Here is a 19731-nt window from a genome sequence, read left to right on the forward strand (position 1 = left end):
TGATCATTTCATACGGTGCCATTTATCCTTCTAAATTTCTTTCAGCCTTGTCTGCTTCCTCATCTTATTTTCAAATTCTCACCCAGCTACCTTAATCTTTTAGTATTCTCTTTCTTTAAGGTGCAGACACTTAAAGATGCTTAACACTTCAATATACTTGCTCTTAGGTTCCTGTGAATGTAAGCTTACTGCCTTTTGCAGACTTCAGTGGTTAAATCTCACCACCACTGCATTCACTACCAGAGGTGCAAATTGAAATAGCAAGGTTACAGATAACACAGAACTCTTATGTGTGTGAATATATTTGTGAGCAGTCAGATCGTTGGTATGTGCAGAGAGATCCCCAAAATCTGTTATATTTATGAAATAGATAAATGTTTTACAGTTACCAGTTCCATGTAATTACACAAGCTTTGCTGATTAAAAAGTAGCAGCTGTGGCAATAATCCAGTTTCATCAGAATTAGCAATAGATTTAAGCACAAACCTGTGTCTCCTGAAATTTGCCTCCATTAGGGAATGTATTTAGAATGCGTGATGGTGAATTTCATCAACGTCTACCTATGCTGAGAGGTGACTCCTGAGATGTGGTTCATGTAATCCAACATCTCATTCTGGATGGTAGGCAGTGTTACATAGCAAAGACATGTTGATGGAGGGCATTGTCATGTGAACATTAAGTGCAATGCTCATTGTCTTGTGAGCCTCAGTGCATGAATAATTGATCTCCTGAAGCACTGCCTCTGATTATACATAGCCTTTGGCCCTCGGGTTGGGGGAAAGTATATGAAGATTCAAATTTCAAGTCTGGCAAGAAGCATATTATCTTCCTCTGATTTCTGTCCCTATGTATGCTTTTGAGATTTAGACTAAGCATTGCAGGCACCTTACAGCACAGGAGAAAGCCCATCATTGCTGTAACTGCAAACTTCCTCCAAATGCATTGACAGTATATGTCAACCAACATGTCAGCCAATTCCTTGTATTAAGGCCTAAATTAGATAGTGATGCCAGGCCATATTATTGATGTTCCAAAGCCAGTGCTATCGTGTTTGCTGTTGTGTGCTGGGGCAGCAGGCTGAGGGTGGCAGACACCAACAGAATGAACAAACTCATTCGTAAGGCCAGTGATGTTGTGGGGATGGAACTGGACTCTCTCACGGTGGTGTCTGAAAAGAGCATGCTGTCTAAGTTACATGCCATCTTGGTCATTGTCTCCCATCCACTACATAATGTACTGGGTGGGCACAGGAGTACATTCAGCCAGGGACTCATTCCACCGAGATGCAGCACTGAGCGTCATAGGAAGTCATTCCTGCCTGTGGCCATCAAACTTTACAACTCCTCCCTTGGAGGGTCAGACACCCTGAGCCAATAGGCTGGTCCTGGACTTATTTCATAATTTACTGGCATAATTTACATATTACTATTTAACTATTTATGGTTCTGTTACTATTTATTATTTATGGAGCAACTGTAACGAAAACCAATTTCCCCCGGGATTAATAAAGTATGACTATGACTAGACTTTTTTTTTTAGCTGAAGTCAAGCAAATATTTTAACCCTGCTTCTTTCAGTTAAACTATGACCTACATCTTTGCCAAGGATTAGAATGTTCACTAAGCCATTTCATCTGATATGGTCGAGGAATTCTAATGTAAACTTCGTATGTCCATCTACATTTTACCTTGTACCAAGCAGGCCTGACGATGCTTGAAGCATGTTGTAGGATGTTACTGTTGCACTACTTATGGTTCCCCCACATGCTAGAATGTTGTTCCAGCCATTTGCTGAGGGCAGATTGTCACCTTACCCAGCACTGCCCAGGCATCAATCATGTACATGGTTCACCTGTCAACACCAAGCAAGTGTTGGTGGTGTATTCTGAGCTCTGTCTTGGGAAGTAATTACTAGGTGGACAGGAGAAGTTTCAAAGGGTTTTTGAAAAATGCAGTACCTTTATTGTGTGGAGTCAGGAGATGTTAACAAGATCTTGCATGAATATTCTCACCTGTATTCAGTGTGTAAAACGTAGAAGATAGTGAGTTCAAGTTTGTTGTCATAGGTATACATACCCCGGGTATAAATGCAACAAAATTAGCTTTTTGCAGCAGTAACATTGCAATCATAAGTTAACATAAACTTAAATTAACATTCAGGGAGAGGTATATGAAAGTCTGAAGCATTAAGCAAGGGAAGTGTTAGATGTCACAGAACACATAAAGGTTGATAAATCCCCAGGGCACCTAGGATAGCTAACTACAGGCTGGTGGGTGTTAGGTTAAGAATAGGGATATTATAAAAGTTCTAAGGGATAGGGTTTATGTACATTGGGGAAAGCAGGGCTGGGGATGATCAGAGTTAGTCAGCAAGGCTTTGTGTAAGAAAAATCCTGCCTTCTAACATGATTGAGTTGTCTGAGGAAGTAACTGAGGTGATTGATAAATCACAGCTTTGAAATAGTCCCGTCAGTCCACTATGTCTGTGCCTATCTGTACTTATCTGATTTATCTCATTCATTCGTAAGGCCAGTGATGTTGTGGGGATGGAACTGGACTCTCTCACGGTGGTGTCTGAAAAGAGGATGCTGTCTAAGTTGCATGCCATCTTGGTCAATGTCTCCCATCCACTACATAATGTACTGGTTTGGCACAGGAGTACATTCAGCCAGAGACTCATTCCACCGAGATGCAGCACAGAGCGTCATAGGAAGTCATTCCTGCCTGTGGCCATCAAACTTTACAACTCCTCCCTTGGAGGGTCAGACACCTGAGCCGATAGGCTGGTCCTGGACTTATTTCATAATTTACTGGCATAATTTACATATTACTATTTAATTATTTGTGGTTCTGTTACTATTTATTACTTATGGTGCAACTGTAACAAAAACCAATTTCCCCCGGGATCAATAAAGTATGACTATAACTATCAGCACTTGGCCTTCTTTGCCATTATGGTAGAAGTGTTCATTTAAGTACCTGCCTTCACCATCTTCTCAGATATAGAGAACAAAATTGGTTTAATATCTCAGTGGGCTGCTTGAATATATGATTGCTAATGATTGATAGCTTAATCAAAATGTTACATTTTGACTGCATGCCGAAGTATCTATCAACATTCATGGAACAAAGGTCAGAAAGGCCAGAATTATTAAAAGTGAAGTTGATGCAGATTTATAGCATTCCTTGGTGAGATTTACTGATGGGGGTTTTAAATTTAGGTCATCGTAGAATATAGAGCCTGAGTTACTAGGAGTATAGAAATGAACATGGTACAGTATGTTTCATGATTAAGTTATAACTTATACAGAATGAAGTGGGGAGGTTAGTGGGAAGGGCTTTGTAGTAAATCAGAATGTATAAATAGATTAAGGGTGACAGTCAGTTGGAAGTTTAGAATCTTCTGATTTTCGGGGTCGACTTCTGGGTCATCAAGGGAATGGCGGCGTAAGGAAAAGGTCTCTCGACAAAAAAGAAGGTAAACTGCCCCAAAATCGAATTTAGACAAATACTTAATATTGCATAACTATATTAATAAAAGGGGCAAGGATGATGTCTAAGAACAAGATTAAAAAGTCCGCTCCGAAGGCTGATAAACATAAAGAGACGCAGCAAGGTGACGGGCCTAGCTCCCCCACGGCAAGCCAGGACGGAGAGAATGAGGGGGAATCGGTGACTCTGTCTTTGATTCTCGAAGAGATTCGCAAGTTCCGACAAGATAACAGCAAACAGCTGGAAGATATTAAAGGAGAAATAGTAAAAACTAACTCGCGGATAGATGAAGCCGAAGCGAGGATTGTTGGAATTGAAGAGAAGCTACAAAACACAGAGGAAGTGATAGCAGAAATGCTAAAGCTGCAAGAGCAGCTCCAGTGGAAGCTCATAGATCAAGAAAATTGCTCAAGAAGGGAAAATGTGAGGATTTACGGAGTTCCCAAAGGAACTGAAGGTAAACCCGGGTTGATGATTCCCTTCGTGGAGAAGCTGCTTAGAGAGAACCTTGATATACCGGTCGCAAAAGACCTACAGATAGAAAGGGCTCACCGCACGTTGGCACCACAACCTCCGGCAGGCGCCCAGCCCAGATTGATTCTGGTCAGATTTCTTAGTTACAGAACGAAGGAAGAGGTGCTTAAACGGGCATGGCAAAAGAAAGGTTTCATGTGGAGCAACTGTAAAATCAGTTTAGACCACGACTACACACGGGGGATTCTTGCCAGACAGAAGGAATATGCGGAAACACGGAGGGTCCTGAAGGAAAACAACATCAGATTTCAGACCCTGTATCCAGCTCGGCTGAAAGTCTTTTACGACGAAGGAACAAAAACTTACGCTACGGCAGAGGAGGCAACGTCGGACCTGGTGGACCAGGGTCTACCTATTAAAGTTATCACCCAACCGGAGTCGCTACTGGAGAGGAGTCGGCAGAGGTCGTGGAAGCCAGTGTGGCGAGGACGCTCCACACGAACCAGAGTGTCAAACTACAAGGAAAAGCTGCAAATATTCAGTCACGAATGTACAGAGAATACAGACTAATTAAGAGAAATGACTGAAAAGAGTAAATCGGACTTAAAGGTGAAATGAAAGCTGGTAACTGAAAATAAACTAGACGGAATAACTTGAATGATAGCAATATGGTCGAGACATAAATAGGAGAAAATTCTCTGTGACTATTCAAACTGCTTGAGGGCCCTCTATCATAGTGAAGATAGAGGTTATCCCTCTGAACTGAGGCAGGTCGGTGCTCAGGCCTCACTGTGGGAAGTCGGGAAAAATTTTCAAATGTTAAATGTTCAAAAATGTCTAGGGTGTGGTTATATGTCTTGGTTTACTGTTGAGAAGGGATTGCTTACTGGTTGGTTAGAAAAGGAGAGTTTTTTTCTACTAGAGAAAAATGCAAACTGAATTGGTAAAAATAATTTCCTATAATGTTAGTGGGGTTTTGAATCCAATTAAAAGAAATAAGATTATGTCTAAATTGAAAAAAGAGAGGGCACAAATATCTTTCCTCCAGGAAACACATATGAGCCAATCTGAACATGGAAAATTAAAAAGAATGGGCTTTAAGCATGTATTTTATTCATCATATAAATTGAGTCACAAAAGAGGGGTAGCTAATTTAATATCAAGTACTCTTAATTATGAACATATTTCAGAGACTAAAGACAAAGATGGATGGTTTGTAAAAATTACAGGAAGAATAGAAGGTACAGAAATAACATTGCTGAATGTTTATGCTCCTCCAGGTTGTGAATGGTCATTATATAGACACATTTTTGACCTAATGGTCAGTTCTCAAGGGGTAGTAATTTGTGGAGGGGATTTTAATATTAGATTAAATCCTGTATTAGATTCTTCAAGAATAGTTACTCAGAATAAACCTCTGACTCGGAAAATGAATTTATTGATGGAGGAGTTGGGAATTATAGATGTGTGGAGGGAATTACGCCCCACTAGTAAAGATTATACACATTACTCTTTCCCTCATTCAGCCTATTCAAGGATAGACTATTTCTTCATCTTTAATACAGATAGACTCAGGATAAAAAACTGTAATATTTGCAACAATTGATCTGTCGGATCATAGCCCAGTCTCTATGTCTCTAATCCTGGAAAGGAAAATGAGGAAAACACTATGGAGGCTAAACTCACATATACTCAATAACCTGAAAGTAATGGAGAGATTAAGGGGAGAAATCAAAGAATATCTAGACCTTAATGACACGGGAGAAACATCACCAGTGATCTTATGGGATACATTGAAAGCTGTACTGAGAGGGAAAAGTATTTCCATTACCACTCACATGAAAAAAAATCAATGCACAAAAATTAGCAGACCTTCAAGGTAAATTAAAACAACTTCAAGTTGTAGATAGCAACAAAAGTAATTCAAATCTAAAACAGGAAATTAAGAAATTGCAAAGTGAAATTGACGATATTTATACATCGGAAACTCAAAGAAATTTTCTTTACCTGAGACAAAAGAATTATGAAGTAGGAGGTAAATCAGCCAGAACGAGGGGTCACAGTTTGAGGATAAAGGCGAAGCCTTTTAGGACTGAGATTAGGAAGACCTTCTTCACACACAGAGTGGTGAATCTGTGGAATTCTCTGCCACAGGAAACAGTTGAGGCCAGTTCATTGGCTATATTTAAGAGGGAGTTAGATATGGCCCTTGTGGCTAGGGGGATCAGAGGGTATGGAGGGAAGGCTGGTGCAGGGTTCTGAGTTGGATGATCAGCCATGATCATAAGAAATGGTGGTGCAGGCTCGAAGGGCCGAATGGCCTACTCCTGCACCTATTTTCTATGTTTTCTATTAGCATATAAATTACGAAAACAACAAGCAGACAATACAATTCATAAAATAAAGAATCCAAAGACAAAGCTTGTGGAGAGTACAATAGGGAAAATTCAAGAGAGTTTTGAAACATATTATCAAGAGCTGTACTTCCAACCCCGGGCCCCCAGTGAGCCCTATATAGACAGTTTACTGAATTCTTTAGATCTACACCTAAACTTACAGATTTACAAAATGAAAGTTTATTAGAACCAGTAACTGCCAAAGAACTGAACGTGGCCATCTCTAGGTTAAAGGCCGGAAAGACCCCGGGTTCTGATGGATTTACCTCAGAGTGCAACAAATCCCTGAAGTCACAGTTAGCCCCATTACTACTTAACACCTTTAATTGGATCTTGCAGAGAGGAGAAACTCCACCTTCCTGGAGAGAAGTGATTATTTCAGTTATTCCTAAAGAGGGTAAAGATAAACTGGAATGTGGCAATTATCGGCCAATTAGTGTTCTTAATTTAGATTACAAACTATTTACATCTATATTAGTGCGCAGATTGGAAATGTTTTTACCTGGCCTAATCCATTTAGACCAGATTGGATTTATTCAACAAAGACAAACACAGGACAATTTAAGGAGAACTCTACACATATTAGAACAGGTTAATAAGAATGAGACAGAAACAATGGTAGTAGGATTAGACACTGAGAAAGCTATTGATTTGGTTAGTTGGGCATTCCTATACAGAGTGTTAGGAAGATTCGGCTTTCAAGAAAAGTTTATTAAAGTAATTCAGACTCTATATGATAGCCCTACAGCCCGAATTAAGATAAATGGGGACCTCTCTGACTCCTTCATCTTAGAGAGAGGCACTAGACAGGGATGCCCAATTTCTCCTCTCCTTTTTGCGATATATATTGAACCGCTTGCCCAACTATAAGACAGAGCGAAATCGTAAAAGGTATCAAGGTGGCAGGGATTGAACAGAAAGTGGCGTTATTCGCAGATGATGTTTTGGTCTATCTGAGTGAACCAGAAAAATCATTTATAGGATTGTTTACACTGTTGGATGACTTTGGGAAAATATCAGGTTATAAAATAAATGTAAAGAAAACGCAGGTTATGTCCCTAAATTATACACCATCCAAAAAATTGCAGGATACATACGATCTTAAGTGGGAAGCTAAATCATTAAAATATTTAGGAATAACCCTGCCGAAGGATATTTCAACGCTGTCACAGGTAAATTATGGGCCATTAATCTCAGAGATAAAAGCAGATATGCATGGATGGAATCTTATCCCCTTTTTAAGTTTAAATTTAAGGATAAATACTATAAAAATGAATATTCTTCCTCGGTTACTGTATCTTTTCGTACTTTACCTGTGGAGGTGGATGATAATCAATTCAGGGAATGGGACAAATGGATTTCCCGCTTCATTTGGCAAGGAAAGAAACCTAGAATTCGATATAACACCTTACAGTTAGGGAAGGAAGGAGGTATGGTTCTTCCTTGCCTGAGAAATTATTTTTATGCCTCACAGATAACCCCTCTATTATATTGGTGTAATAGGGAATATAAGGCTAGATGGAAGGAAATAGAATTTGGATTAGTTGACAGTTTTCCTCTATAGGCCTCAATAGCTGACAAAGGATTGATGGCCCAATTGGAAAAATTTAAAAACAGTTGGATAAATCTTACATTAAAAGTATGGCAGAAGGTGATTAATTCATGTGGAATTAATAACATGTTAAAACTCTTCAGATGGTGTGCATATGATACCGAATTCCTTCCCAACAGAGGAGATAGAAGATTTGAATTATGGATAAAGAAAGGTCTTACAACCTACCTCTCATTTATAGATAAAAGAGTATTACAAAGTTTCCAAATCCTGCAGGACAAACATGACCTAGAACACAATGACTTTTTTAGGTACCTTCAAGTACGAAACTATGTTAACCAGAGTTGTAGATATACAGACCTATCAACAGTAGAATTAGAATTTTCAAGATCCTGAATTCGGCTTGCAGTTCAATACCTAGTAAATCAGTTTCTCGATTATATAATGCACGCTCCCATGCTAAAATGTAAACACATTGTATATTAAAGAGAAGTGGGAGAAAGAAGCGGGGTTGATACTTTCAGAGGAGGCTTGGGGGAAAATATGCAGCTTTTAGTGGTCCTCGACTAATTCTTTGACTTGGAGAGAACATTGTTGGAAAAATATTATAAGATACTTCAAGACCCCATATCAGGAAAAATATAGAGATACAAACGTGACGTGTTGGAGAAGGTGTGGCTCCAAGGAGGCAAATCATTTTCATATTTTCTGGGATTGCCCTAAATTAAGTATATATTGGGAAGGTATTCATAGAACATTAGTTAAGGTACTTAGATCCCAGATACCTCTGAACTTTGAGACGCTCTGTTTGGGGCATGTATTGTTTCTTGAACAGAAGGAAGGTATAAAGTTGCTGCAGGCCCTCTTAGCGGCAAGTAAGAAATCAATCACTAGAAAGTGGCTAAATCCAATACCACCTACATTAGAAGATTGGCACGAAATTATCTTGGAAATATTTAAAATGGAAAAGTTGACTTACTCCCTGAGCATTCAAAAAGAAAAATTTTATCAAACCTGGAATAAATGGATTGAATATATAACCCCAATGCGAGCAGACTTTAGATGACTCTCCTAATGATTTATACTGCTCTTCTCATCAACACAGTAATATTGCTAACGTAAGCACCCCTAGTCTAAATGTTTACTGTTTTTGTTTTCTTTTGGAAAATAGAGAATTAATACAAGTAAAGGAAAAGATTTGGGAAAGGTATAAAAAATGTAAAATTAAGTAAATAATTACATAGGGATTGGATAATTATGTCTACATAGGGATTGGATAATTATGTCTGGGGGTAGGAGCAAGCATGAACAAGTTAGGATATAAACACCTACAATGGTTGTTCCATAGGCTTACATACAACATTTTGGACCAGAAAGAAATGGTCCAGAAGAGATATATGGAAACTATTGTTACTATGTTTCTTAACAACTAATACCATTACTTCGCCTAATAGATTAGAATTACCACTGTACATAATTATCTATTTAAGTGTCTAATTTCCTTTTATATCATCTCAATGTGTACTTAAGAATGTATAAATAATTATAGTTTTATACATATAAAAAAATGGAAAAGGTTATAAGTGTGGAAAAAGTACATGATACTTGTGAATTCCTTATCCAAATAAGAATAAAATTAAAAAAAAAGAATCTTCTGATTTTCTTGTGGGGTTGTGTGTGTGTGTGTGTGTGTGTGTGTGTGTGTGTGACAGACAGAAAAGAAACTACGGCTGGAGAAGCACTAAATATGCATGGCAGGTAGAAGTGGGCAACACAAGAAGTATAGAGCCAAATAATGCTGTGATTAGGCCTGTTAGAACTTCAGGACAGGTTGAAAAATATAAAGAAATAAGTTGTCTCACAGTTACTCATACCTTTATGTCTTTAATCTGGATGATTCTGCAAGAGAACTTAGATTGAAGAAATTTGGATGAAATGTTATTGTAGACTGGAAAGCAATAATAAATTTTTGGAGATGAGGAAGATTAGAGATTGGAGATTATTTTGAGAAGTAAACATTGATAGCAAGATTAGGGACTGCGAACTAAGGGAGTAGGAAACAAAGTGATAGTTTGAGAGATGAGGAGAGTGGAAAAAAGAATGATTATGGAATAACAATAGAACATGTTATATTTTCTTTCAGATTAGATGTACATTTTAATGATTTTATTGACATGGAAATCATTTGCCTCATTTATTATGATAAGTTCATGAATACTCTTGCATTGAATCTAATAAAATCAACCATGATCGAGTGTCAATACTGTGTTACATCACTGAACTATCAGCTGAAGTTTCAATCTGGCATCTTAATTCACAGTATACATTTTTTGTTTTAACATGGGAAATGTTGGCACAATCATGCATAGCTGAATTTCATAGATAGCAACTTGTTGGGTGCATTTTAAAGGGATAAGACCACATCTTGAATCATTTTCGATAAAATACAGGCTTTTCGTTGTTTTTGTTTATGTGACTCAAAATTATTAGAGTGGAGTCAGTTGGCTAAGCATTGGAATTTGACTTTGAAGTAAGGTTAATGGTTTGCTGTTACTCTCATGCTGAGCAAATTAACCACTATATTTGAGGTCAAAGATGGTTTTGGACTAGAATTTAGTGACTTGGGGGAAATTCTGATTTGAGCTGAGGAATGCATTAGAATAACCAGCAGAACATCTTAGGAATTCTTTAGACAGAAAGAACAGTTGAACTTTGTTACATTTGGGGGGTGGGGGAAGAGACTAGAAAAGCAGCTTTACTGCAGTTTCTTTAACAAATTTCACCAGTTTGTGCATATTGCATATCATAGATATGAAGAAGAAGCAAGAACTTTGAGGAAATTTGGTTCTACAGCTATATATTTACCGCAAATTACATCTGAATAAATTATTACAACGACGCTGCATTTTCATTGCACTGAGTCTATTTCCAGTCGGGTTATTGTGAAAAGAAAATTAGTTTTCTGTTGCTAGTGTATTTCAAGTTGTGGCCCATACATGGACTTGATGTTGCAGCAATCCCCCAATCTTTTTTCTGTGAAGTGCACAAGAGTGTTTGGGGGAAAATATGTAATTATTGAACTATCCGAAATGTTTAGCTCTTGGCAAAAATATGCTGATATATTCTGATAAATTGAAAAAAACAACAAAATATAAATTGAGGTATAGTCGACGTTTCAGGCCGAGACCGAGGGTCGAAACGTCGACTGTACCTCTTCTTAGAGATGCTGCCTGGCCTGCTGTGTTCACCAGCAACTTTGATGTGTGTTGCTTGAATTTCCAGCATCTGCAGAATTCCTGTTGTTTGCATTTTTAAAATATAAATTGATTGCTTTAAGATTTTAATACAAGTATAAACAAATGTCCTAGTGGTTTCCATTTGTGAACTATTAGATTAGATCATTTGCCATGATGCCTAGGATCTTACAGTTAATGATGAATTCACAGTGCAGTGCAGTCTTCAAAGAAAGCCACCCACAAAGATCCAGCAGTCTTCATTGTGTCGCTTTTCTATCTTTATTTTTCACCTACAATGTTATTTGATATTGGGTGCCTTTACATGCAGTCTGTCAAGTGCAGGAGCTGTACTTCATCAAGTTGGCTAAGCAGCCACCAACTTTCAAAAAAAGGTTAGAATATACACGAGTGAGATTTTTAAAAAAATTTAAAGCATGGAATTCATTGTAATCTAGAGTCTTAATGTTAAAGATTAGCTTTATTGTCACACGTACATCAAAACACACAATGAGCTGTTGATAACATCAAAGATACGCTGGGGGCAGCTGTATGTGTCGCCATGCGTCTGCCACCAACATACCATGCTAACCCGTACCTTACTAACCATCTTTGGAATATAGGAGAAAACTGGCGCACCTATAGAAAACCCACATATGCATGTGAAGAAAATGCAAACTCCCTACAGACAGCAGTTGGAATTGAACCTCTGTCTCACAGTTGCCGCTGTAAAGCATTATGCTAGCTGCAATGCTATCAGGCTGCCCTTTACGCTGCTGTGCTGCCCCATGGGTAATGTTTGAATCTGTTATAGCTGGAGTACGGAAAAATAATTCTTTCAGTCTCAGAGAGTATACTAAACAGTAATTACATCTCGACGAACTATTTAAAGGCTACTTATGGCAAAATATGCAATGTTTTCAAGGTATTTTGCCATGAAACTACTTATTGATAAACTAAGTTCTTGTCAGCTGAACTCCACTTTCTTTCTACCACTGGGGCAGCATTAAAACAAAGCAGTCCGTGGTGAGGACTGAACCAGTGCTTGAAAATTTGAACTTCTATATTGGGCTTTGCTTAAATGAAATTCCTCAAATTTCTTCTGTTCTATGCCATCGCAGGTAATGAAAGTAAATACTGATGGTTTAGCAATTATTGCAGTCGCAACATCTGAGACAGTATTTCTCATTTCTCCGCCTTCTAGCACACTCCTTTTGGCCTGGAGGCATGTGAGAAACTAGGGTGAAGTCAGCACAGATTTGTTAAGGACAGACTTTAAGGGCTTGACAAATCTGTGAAGAATTTTTTGAGGAGGTAACAAGCAAGATAGACAAAGGAGAGTCAGTGGTTGTTGTGTACTTGGGTTTTCAGAAGGCTTTTGACAAGGTGTTGCACTCAAAGTTGTTAAATAAGATAAGAGCCCAGGTGTGAGAGGCAAACTACCAGCATAGATAGAAGATTGGCTGAGTGGCAGAAGGCAGAGAGTAGGCCATTTCAGGATGGCTGCCGATGTCTAGTGAAGTTGCGTAAGTCCATATTGGGACCTTATCATGTCATATCATGCGTTAATGATATGGACGAAAAAACTGATGGCATTCTGTCCAGGTTTGCAGATGATACAGTGAATAGGTAATGAAAATTGCAAAGGCAGGGAGTCTGTAGGAGAACTTGGACTGATTAAAAATGGGCAAAGAAGTGGTAGATGAAAAACAGCATAGGGAAGTGTGAAGCTATGCACTGTAGTAGGCAGAGTAAAATGATAGACCTTTTTTTTTAATTGGGAGAGATTTCAGACCTTGGACATTCAAAGTGACAACAGAATCCTAGTCCAGGATTCCCTCAAGGTTAACTTGCAAGTTGCCTCAGTAGTAAGGTAGGCAAATGGAAGGTTAGCATCCATTTTGAGAGTTCAAATGCACTTAGACACTGTGGCATCTACAAGGCCAATCAAAAGTGTGATTGTCTATTTTTAATCATTTTTTATGATCGCAAGATACTGCTGGATATTAAGAACTTAAAAGTACTGTGGGTCTACTCCATCAGAGAGTTGCTTATTGGTGGTGAAATTAAAGGAGCTGGACTTGTGCTGCTACCTGCATCAGAGAGGTGCTGGGGTCGTTACTTTAAGGCAGTGTGCATTCTAACAGTGAGTGATTGTTTTAGTCACTTTTCTTGTGATCACAAAACCCTGATTGTATTTCAAAATGTGGAATGCTGCAAGACTGATTCATTGGTTTATTGGGGAAAGGCAGGGGCAGACAACAGGAGAGCTTTGTGGTCTCAGTCGCAGCGAGGACTGGGCCTGAAGCGGCAGTGTTACCTGTTTGCAGCCATCCAGGAGAGAGGCATCGGAGTCAGTGTGCTCCACAGAGTGCTGGAGATGGTGTGGAGTAGTGTCCATGCTACAGCTGGTGATGCTCTCCAGTGTTCGCTCAGCAGAAGACCAACTATATTGTGTTCAATTGCAGACTGCTACAATATTCATTGACCCGGGTTTGGGCTATATATATTTTTTGTGTGACTGTATTTTACTGCTTTCTTAATTGTGCTTCCTATCTCATATGTTCCTTGTGCTGTGTATGACTGTTGGTACTGTGTTTTGCACCTTGTCCCTGGAGTAACAGTGATTCGTTTGGATGTATTCATGGATATTCATGTACGGTTGAATGACAGTTAGATTTGAACTTCAGAGGACGAGAACATGAAGGTGTGGATTTATTGCTGAAACTTTATAAGGCATTGATTAAGCCACGTTTGGAAAATTGTAAGCAATTTTGTTCCCTGTATTTAAGGAAAGATATGCCGGACCAGGAGAGGATTTGGATGAGATTCACAAGAATGATCCTGAGAATGAAATGTGTGATGTATCTAGATAGACCTTGGCCTGAGGGTACAGCCTTGTAATTAAGGGTTGTTCCTTTAGAGCTAAGTTAGGAATTTCTTTAGCCACTGGTTGGTGAACCTATGGAGGTCGTTGCCATAGAAGCTTGTGGAAGCCACATCATTGGATGTATTTAAGGCAGTGATTGACAGCTCCTTAATTAATAAAGGGATTAAGGTTCTGAGGAGAAAGCAGGAGAATGGGATTGATAAATAAATCAACCATTAAATGGTGGAGCAGGCTTGATGGATAGAGTGGTCTCATTCTTTTCCTATATTTTATAGTCTTAAGCCCTTCAGTAGCACACAAAACTTCCTAACCATACAATTTTCTAACAGACCTCAGATAGTCATGATGCACAGCCAGTCCCTCTTAATCATCTTCAATGTAGGTGCCTCCCAGGGCTGTGTGCTGAGCCCATTTGCTGTAAACTACTCACTTATGACTGCATGGACAGATATCAGAGTAATCGTATTCTTAAGTTCGCTGAGTAGTGGGGCTCATCACCAACAACAATGAGACAACTGACAGAGAGGAAGTGGAAGAGTTTGAGGCCTGATGTTAGGCAAATAACCCCTTCCTCAATGTCAACAAGATAAAGTAGATGGTTATCGACTTCAGGAGAACTCCCACCACTCACTCCCCTCTTTACATCAGCGACACAACAGTGGAAACTGCAAGCAGTTTCAAGCTCCTGGAAGTATGTATCGCACAACCTCTTATGGTACCACAACACACTTCTGGGAAAGCTCACCAATGCCACTACTTTCTGAGGAGGCTGAAGAGAGCTGCACTCTGCACATCTATCCTCGTGTCATTCTACAGATGCGCATTAGAGAGCATCCTAACATGCTGCATCACTATGGTGCAGCTGACAAGACTGCTTTACAATAGATAATCAAAACTGCACCAATGTATCACCAGCACCAGCATACTCGCCATCAAGGACATATATACAGAAAGATGACAGATAAAGGCCCGTAACATCATGAAGAATCCCACCCACCCTGCTCATGGACTGTTTGTTCCACTTCAATTATGAAGGAGGCATCCATGCTAGGACCACCAGACTCAAAAACAGTTACTTTCCTCAGGCAGTAAAGTTGATAAACACTTCCACCCACTAACCCACCCCTCCACCACTACTTTATCATTTCCTGTCAGTCACCATAGGTACAATTACTCCAATGCCTTGCATCACTTTCTGGACATACAATCAATCTATATACTACTAAAACTCTCATGCTCTGTCTGTTTGTGACCTCCAATTAGCACAAACGGTGCATTACAGTGGCACTTTTTGGCTAAATCGAATTAAAATGTGCTAACTTACAGAATACAGGCAAAGTTCAGGGTTATATATTCATATAAAATTGCTCATTTGCAAAAATCAACAGGCTCTCTTTCACCCAAAAGCCAATCCAACATCATGTAAATTGGGATGCGTCGCCCCAACGCATTCGCACGGCCAGCCTCAGCAGCGACATCTACCGGAGCAAGAGGGCAGGGCGGCTCTATTTCGAGGGGTCATATTCTGCTAATCGCCATCAGCGTGTGCAGGATTGGGACAGATCTAACTGCCACCCATCAATAAGAGCTAATTAAATCTTACTGTAATGACGTACTTTGAGACACCCATAAAACCCTTTGCTGCAGTCAAAGGACAGCAGTGACTGTATTACATCCATTTAGTAGAGCACCAACCACATCATCAACAATAATCAGCATCCTTTGGTGTTACTGCTTCGTATCTTCTATCCAGCATTAGGGTAAAAAAAAAATGGTCAGCCTAGTTATGCCACATGGAAAGGGAAGGGGGACACTTTGGTCAAGAGATGACGCCAAGCGTCGGGAAGCGGCAAGGAGAGGGAGAGAGCAAGAATCGGATGAGGCCAGGGCCGCATGACTCCGGGATCAAAGAGTCAGGACAAAAAAAGATGAGAGAAGAAGAGACAGAGGAAGAGAGGCATGCATGTCTCCAGGATCAGAAACAAACAGCAGAAGAGATGAAGGGATGGGGGATGAAAGTACTGCATATCTCCAGAATGACAACAAGAGGCACAAGGATAGCAGATAAACCAGAAATGATGCCATCAAAAGTGTCCTTCGTTAAATGAGGAGGAGCTATATTTGCTTTGCTATGCTTAGTTCTTCTTTAATAAATTGAAGTTTTGTACTTCAGTTTCAAAGCAAAGCGATACCAATAGCATTCAGGAACATTTAATGTTCATTCTGGTTACATCAGACTGCACTACCCTTCTCTCAAAGGGTGCCCCAGCGGGTCACCCCGTTGTCTAGTCTACGTATATAAGCTTTCGAATGAATTTATATTTATTGTGTTCTTTATCTTACTGTGTTTTTTTATGTGCTGCATCGGATCCAGAGTAACAATTAATTCATTCTCCTTTACACTTGTGTACTAGAAAAGACATGAAACAATCTGATTTAGTATGTGAAATTTCACATGAAAAGGTTTATTACAGTCATGAAGATATGGCTGTGTTCATTTTAGGAGACCAAGATGCCATGTTGTGTCATAAAATATGGGTTAGGGGCTAATTAAAATGGTCTGTGAGACTTGATCACCTTCCTATAAATTCTGATTCTGAACACAAGAAATTCTGCAGATGCTGGAAATCCAAAATAACACACAAAATTCTGGAGGAACTCAGCAGACCAGGTAGCATCAATGGAAAGGAATAAATAGTTAATGTTTTGGGCTGAGACCCTTCATCAGGACTGGGAAGGAATGGGGAAGATGCTGGAATAGAAAGAGGTGAAGAGAGGTGGGTAGGAAAAGGAAAGAGCTGGAAAGTCCTTCTTACCAAATCTGCACAAGCTCCTAATGAAATATAGCCATCGCCATGCCTTCTTTGTAATTGCATTAATATGTTGGGCCCAGGATAGATCTTCAGAGATGCTGACACGAGGAACTGGAAACTGTTCACCCTTTCCACTCCTGATCCCTCAATAAGGGCAGGTGTGTGTTCCCTCGACTTGACATTGCTGAAGTCCACAATCAATTCCTTGATTGTACTGAATTGAGTGCAAGGTTGTTGTTGTGACACTATTCAACCTCAACCACAATCTTCCTCCTGTACATCTGGTCATCACCATCTGAAATTCTGCCAATAATAGTTCTTCAGCAAATTTATAGATGACGTTTGAGCTGTGCCTAGCCACACAGTCACGGATATAGAATGGGCGAAGCGCAGATCATGAGATGCGCTGGTGTTCATTATCAGCATGGAGGAGATGCTTTTTCTGATCTGCACAGACTATGGTTCCAGTGAGGAAATCAAGGATCCAGTTACAGAGGGAGGTACAGAGGCCCAGGTTTTGGAGTTTGTTGATCAGAACTGAATGTATGATTGTGTTAACACTGAGCTGTAATCATGAAACAACAGCCTGATGTAGGTATTCCTATTGTCCAGGAGATCAATTTTCCTTCTTTAAATATTTATTTAGTTCCTTTTTCATCATTACTGATAAACCTGCCTTCATTTTCTTTCCACCCATGTAATCCAGATCTATTACTTTGCTGAGGTTAAGAAGGGGCCTCATAATGTCTTTGGTGCATTCACAGTCATCTGAAATCTATGTACTTTTGGTGTTAAATTACTCTTTATGATTTTGAACAGCTTTATAATTTCTTCTGCTTTTCTCTGCTCCCAAGACACCATTTCCAACTTCTCTAGTCTTTTCATGTAGCTTCATCCCTCATCCTTGGTGCCATTCCAGCAACTCTTTTTAGTTCTCCTTTGAATGTCTTTTGCACTTCTCAAATGTCTTGGTGCTTTTGATAATTCTTGATGATCAGAGCAAGCCAGTGTGTAAACTGAGGTGTGACCAACATTTTATTAAAAGTTTAGCACACCTTCCTTGTTATTTTGTATTCTGCCTTTGCATTAAAATCAATGGCTCCATTTTTAACTTGTTTTTTGATTTTATTTGTCTCCTTCACAATATACATCCAAAGATCTCTAATTTCTAGAGCTCTTTTCACTATAGCATCCTTTCATTTATACTATGTTTAGCGTTATAGTAGCTTGTGAAATAGCAACAATGAGTGAAAGTAAGAATGTGTTTTTAGTTTTCCAATGTTGTCTATTGCAACCAAAAGGCATTGTTTTCAGTACAGATCAAAGGGTGCTTAGTGTTTTATGATTCCCAGAAAGAGCATTCTGCATTACCACCTTGAAAATAATTGTGCTGAAATATTGTTAAACTCTCGTCTGTTTGCTTGTTGTAATATTTTTCAGTTTTATGCAGGAAATTGAAGTGTTTGTTGTAATTTTAAGCTAAATGATCATCTTTGTTTAATGAAGTGCATATTGCCTCAGATTATAGATAATGATTCTGTCTCACAAATTTGAACAATTACTAAATTGACTTGATATTTGTCGTTTCCATCCTCTTTCATCTTGCTCCATTGTCCCTTTTGTAAATTAATCTCTCCTATTGTTTTTCTCCACGTTTGCTATAAGTATCCAGCTATTCTTCAAAAGCAGTTGAATTTTGCAAAAGTACCATCGTGTCCCACCAAGTTACACTAGTAATCTAAAACTGAGATGAATTAAAGCACCCTAATAGTGTGAAATATAAATGTGCCATCTTATGAAGTACATCTGTAAGCTGGCCAGTTTCCAATGTTTTTGTTTTTATGGCACCTAATATGTTTGTAGCAGACTTTAATCTCATACTCACAAACAATGATTGCTCAAATCTTCATGAAACAGATAACCCAGACCTCTAATTTAAAAAAAAACACTATTTATCCAGTGCAACACACACAAAATGTTGGGGGATCTCAGCAAGCCAGGCAGCATCTATGGAAAAGAATAAAGAGTCTAATTTCCTGATGAAGGGTCCAAAACATCGACTGTTTATTACTTTCCATAGATGCTGCCTGACCTGCTCTGTTGCCTCGGATTTCCAGCACCTGCAAATTTTCTCAGGTTTGTGACTATTTATCCACCTACTGCCTGAGGAAATGTGTTTGGACAATAATTTAAAAATGGCAGTTATTTTATACTTACTAAAAGCAAATGACTTATACTAGCAATCTGAATTTTAAAAAAACAATTGAAAAAGTTCAACATTTCTGTGAGAGAAATTGAATCAACAATGTAAGTCAAAGCACCTTTCATCAGAACAGAGCTTTAAAGATAAGAGTTTTAAAATGCAGAGAAAAGAGTTAATGGATGCTGAGTGTTAATGAAGGGGAGAGAATGAAAGGGAGGACGGGTCTGTAATTGGGTGTAATTTGTGGAGAAAGTAAATGAAATATCAAAGAATATGTACATTCCCTAAAACATTCTCTGTTCCACTGTGTAATGGCAGTGACCATTAGGAGTTTAGAAATCTGGAGCACAAGCTTTATAAAATGCATTCTTTTGTATTAGTATCAAGCCAAAGGTGATAATTAGGAACTTTGGGACAGTGAAATGAGAAGTATACATAAGTTCTTTTTAATAAATACAAATAGCAATGTAAATTTTGGTGAGGAGCCCAGAAACTATTTAGCTTATCAAGTTCAAGTTCAAATTTAATTATCATAACATAGATAACATTGTTGTGCCGACCCTCAAACCCTGCCTCCCATATAACACCCCAGCTTAAATTCCTCCACATACCTGTCTAGTAGTCTCTTAAATTTCACTAGTGTATCTGCCTCCACCACTGACTCAGGCAGTGTATTCCA

General features: G+C 38.9%; 1 protein-coding gene across 2 annotated transcripts in view; it reads left to right on the top strand.

Moving 5' to 3' along the window:
* sbf2 (SET binding factor 2) overlaps positions 1-19731 on the top strand; it is a 569459-nt gene that overhangs the window by 400115 nt on the left and 149613 nt on the right. The gene's annotated exons all lie outside the window — the stretch shown is intronic.

Source organism: Mobula hypostoma, chromosome 11 (genome assembly GCF_963921235.1).
Source record: "Mobula hypostoma chromosome 11, sMobHyp1.1, whole genome shotgun sequence".
Classification (NCBI taxonomy): domain Eukaryota; kingdom Metazoa; phylum Chordata; class Chondrichthyes; order Myliobatiformes; family Myliobatidae; genus Mobula; species Mobula hypostoma.